General features: G+C 35.6%; 1 non-coding gene across 1 annotated transcript; it reads right to left on the bottom strand.

Moving 5' to 3' along the window:
- Positions 1 to 4,406: 4,406 nt before the first annotated feature.
- Positions 4,407 to 4,540, bottom strand: LOC112129999 (small nucleolar RNA SNORA48). Its single transcript, XR_002912322.1, has one exon. It is a non-coding gene; the product is annotated as a small nucleolar RNA SNORA48 (small nucleolar RNA).
- Between the last annotated feature and the right edge of the window lie 214 nt (positions 4,541 to 4,754).

Raw genomic sequence — 4,754 nt, 5'->3', positions numbered from 1 at the left:
GGTGTTCATTCTTCTTTAAACATTTGATAAAATTCAACAATGAAGACATCTGGCCTGGCATTTTCTTTATGGACGATTTTTCATTACTAATTTAATCTTTTTTCTTGTTATAGGTATATTCAGATGTGTTTCTTCTTGGGTCAGTTTCGGTAGATTTTGTCTTTAGAGGAATTTTTCCATTTCATATTGGTTATTTAATTTATTGGTATACTCTTGCTCATAGTATTCCCTTATAGCCTTTTTTTTTTTTTGAGACAGAGTCTCGCTCTGTCGCCCAGGCTGGAGTGCAGCGCCGCTATCTCGGCTCACTGCAAGCTCCGCCTCCCGGGTTCACACCATTCTCCTGCCTCAGCCTCCCGAGTAGCTGGGACTAGAGGCGCCCGCCACCACGCCCGGCTAATTTTTTTGTAGTTTTGGTAGAGACGGGGTTTCACCTTGTTAGCCAGGATGGTCTCGATCTCCTGACCTTGTGATCCGCCCGCCTCGGCCTCCCAAAGTGCTGGGATTACAGGCGTGAGCCACTGCGCCCGGCCTATACCCATTTTTTATTTCTGTAAGGTTGGTAGTAACATTTCCCTCTTTCACTCCTGCTTTTAGTAATTTGAGTCTTCTCTCTCATTTTCTGTTACTCTAGCTAAAAGTTTATCAATTTTGTTAAGTTTTCCAAAGAATCAACTTTTGGCTTCATTTTATTGTTTTTCTAGTCTCAATCTCATTCATCTCCACTCTAATCTTTATGTTTCCCTCCTTTCCGCTTGCTTTGGGTTTAGTTTTCTCTTCTTTTTCTCGTTTTTAAGGTAGAAGTTTCACTTAAAGATTTGAAAGCTCTCCTCTTTTTTAATATAGTCCTTTACAGCTATAAATCTACCTCTTAGCACGGTTTTCACTGCATTCCATAAACGTTGGTATGCTGTTTTCAAATTCATCCATCTCAAAGTATTTTCTCATTTCCCTTATGATTTCTTCTTTGACCTATTATTATTAGCATTTTGTTAATTTCCACATATTAATAAATTTTCTAAATTTCCTTCCATTAAAAGACCTAATTTCATTCCACTGCAATTAGAAAACATACTTTATTATTTCAATATTTTAAATTTATTGAGACTGGTTGAACAGCCTACCATATTGTCTACCCTTGAGAATGTTTCACTTGACAAAAATGTGAATTTTGCTATAGTTGGGTGGAGTGTTCCACAAATGTCTGCTTAGGCTAGTTGATTTATACTGTTTTCAAGTCTTCTATTTCCTTGTTGATCTTATCCCTAATCATTCTATCGAGTATTGAAAATGAAATATTAGAGTTTTGGAGTATTAATGTTGAATCATCTATTTCTCCCTTCAATTCTTTCAGTTTTTGCTTCATCTGTTTTGGGGGCTCCCTTGTTAGGTGTGTGCATGTTTATAAATGTTACATATTCCTGATGAATTGACTCATTATTTTAAAACCTCCTCCTTTTTCTCTAGTAAAACTTGTTGTCTTAAAGTATGTTTTGTCTGATATTAGCTCCACTCCAGCTCTCTTTTTAGTGCTGATTTATGGCATATATTTTCTAGCCTTTTACTTCCAACCTGTTTGTGATTTTAATCTAAAGCATATCTCTTGTAGACAGCATATAGTTGTATCAGGTGTTTTTTATTTCCATTTTGCCAACCTCTGTCTTTTGATTGGAATACTTATTTCATTTACATTTAATGTAATTATTATAAAATAGGATTTATGCCTACTATTGGGCTAGCTTTCTGTATATCTTATGTCTTTTTGTTCTTCTACTATGGACTTCTTTAAATTAAATAGATATTTTCTAGTATAGCATCTTTATTCCCTTATTGCTTCTTTTCCTATATGCTTTTGAATTATTTTCTTAGTGGTTGCTCTGGGGATTACAGTTAACATTATAACTTGCTACTATCTAGCTCAGATTAATACCAATTTAATTTCAATAGTATCCAAAATTTGCTCCAATATAGCTCCACTATCTTTCTCCTTACTTCTAATTATGATTTCAAACAAATTATATCCTTGTACCTTATAAGCACATTCACACAGTTTTAAAATTATTGCTTTATACAGTTATCTTTTAAATTAGATAGGAGTAAAAAGAGTTACAAAAACTATATTTATACTGTCTTTTACAATTACCTATGTGTTTATCTGTACCAGTGCTTTTTATTTCTTTATGTAGACTTCAGTTTCTCTCTAGTGCCCTTTGATTCCAATCAAAAGAATTTCTTTTAAGTATTCTTTTAAGTATTCCTTTTAAGTATTTTAGTAGAACACACCTACTAGTGAACAAATTCTCTCATTTTTGTTTTTTTGGGCATGTCTTAATTTCTCATTTTTGTTTAAAATATAGTTTTGCTGAATATGGAATTTTTAGTTGACAGTTTTTCCCAGTACTTATATATATAATCCCATTGCTTTTTGGTATCTATGGTTTCTATGGTTTCTTATAAGAAGTCACTTATAAACTTTCATGTGGTGAATAACTCCTCTCTGGCTGCATTTAAGATTCATTCTTTGTCTTCGTTTTTGTTTCTGGTAAAATATACATAACATAAAACTTATCATTTAACCATTTTAAGTGTACAGTTCTGTGGCATTCACATTAAGCACACATGTATTTCAAATTAAGTAAATTCACAGGGTTGTTCAGTCATCACTACCATCTGATGTGATTTGCATATTCATCCTCTCCAAATCTCATGTTGAAATGATGTAATTTCCCTTGTTGGAGGTAGGATCTGGTGGGAGGTATTTGGGTCATAGGGGTGGATCCTTCATGAATGGCTTGGTGCCCTCCGCATAGTAATAAGTGAGTTCTGTAGTTCATGCAAGAGATAATCGTTTAAAGGAGACTGGCACCTCTCTTCCTCTCTCTGGCTCCCTTTCTTGCCGTGTGACGTGCCGGCTCCCCTTCCCTTCTGCCATGCATAAAAGTTTCCTGAGGCCTCACTAGAAGTTGAGCAGATGCAGGTTCCATACTTGTACAGCCTACAGACCTGTGAGACAAATACACCTCTTTTGTTTATAAATTACCCAGTCTCAGGCATTCCTTTACAGTAATGCAAAATGGACTAACACACCATCCATCTCCAGAAATTTTTCATCCTCCCAAACTAAAATTCAGCACCTATTAAACAATTACTCCCAAATCTCCCATCTTCCCAGTGCCTGGAAACTTCAATTCTACTCTTTGTCTCTATACATTTGGCTGTTTTAGGTGCCTCATATAAGTGGAATTATACAACATCTGTCCTTTTGTGCCTGGCTTATTTCATTATGGAAAATATCTTCAAGATTCATTTTCGCTGTAGTATGTGTAGGAATTTTCTTCCTTTCATAGCTAAATAATATTCCATGATATGGGTATACCACATTTTGTTTGTCTATTCATCTGCCAATGGACATTTGAGAAATTTACACCTTTTGGCTATTGTGAAGAGTGCTGATATATGAGCATTGGTGTGCTATTTATGGCTTCTGAGAGCTTGAGCTTGATTATGATGTGTTTACATGCAGATATCTTTGGATTTATTCTACTTGGAATTCTTTAAGATTCTTTTTTTTTTTTTTTTTTTTGAGATGGAGTCTTGCTCTGTCACCCAGGCTGGAGTGCAATGATACGATTTTGGCTCACTGCAACCCCTGTCTCCCAGATTCAAGCAATTCTCCTGCTTCAGCCTCCCAAGTAGCTGGAATTACAAGCACTCACCACCACACCTGGCTAATTTTTGTATTTTTAGTAGAGATGGGGTTTCACCATGTTGGCCAGGCTGGTCTTGAACTCTTGACCTCAGGTGATCCTCCCGCCTCGGCCTCCCAAAGTGCTGGGATTACAGGCGTGAGCCACTGTGCCCAGCTGGAATTCATTAAGATTCTTGAATGTGTAGATTGATTTTTTAAATCAAATTTGTGTAGTTTTCAGTTTATTTCTTTAAATATTCTTTCTTCTCCTTTTGTCTCTCCTCTCCTTCTGTGACTTCCATTTTACCTGTATTGGTATACTTGATGATGTCCTATAGGTATCCGAGACTGTTTATTTTCCTTCATTCTTTTTTCCTTTTATTTTTCAAACTAGGTAATCTCAATTGACTTGTCTTAAAGTTCACTGATTCTTTCTTTTATGAGCTCAAATCTACTTTGAATATGATGATAATTTTTCATACTTTGATTATTTTCATTTTCAACTCCAGGATTTCTACTTGGTTCTTTTTAAATACTTTTCTTCTCTTTATTGATATTGTCTATTTGGTGAAACATCATTATGATACATATCTTTAATTATTTGAACATAGTTTCTTTTAGTTTTTGAGCCTATTTATAACACCTAATTTAAAGTCTTTGTCTAGTAAGTCTGTTGTCTATGCTTCCTCAGGGAAAGTTTGTATTTACTGTGTTCCCCCAATGTGTCCAAGGCATGAACCAGGCATGGGCACAGACCAAAGGCCAAGCTGAGATAAACAAGGGGTTGCTTTGTCCCTGGCTGATATGAGATGAATGTCACAGCCAGATGCCACTCTACCCAGGTCAGAGGCATTGACTGCTTTTCTACCTGTGTATGAGTCATACATTCCAATTTTTGTCTGTTTCATTTTGTTGTTGTTGAAAACTGGGCATTTAAAATAATAGAATGTGGCAACTATGGATATCAGATTCCTCACCCTTCCCCAGGTTTTGTTGTTGCAGGTATTGTTGTTTGTTTGCCTAGTTACTTTCTTTTTTCATTTTTCTTAGATGGAGTCTCACTCTT

The sequence above is a fragment of the Pongo abelii genome, chromosome 17 (genome assembly GCF_028885655.2).
Source record: "Pongo abelii isolate AG06213 chromosome 17, NHGRI_mPonAbe1-v2.0_pri, whole genome shotgun sequence".
Taxonomy (NCBI): Eukaryota; Metazoa; Chordata; class Mammalia; order Primates; family Hominidae; genus Pongo; species Pongo abelii.
This window is presented reverse-complemented; position numbering and strand designations above follow the sequence as displayed.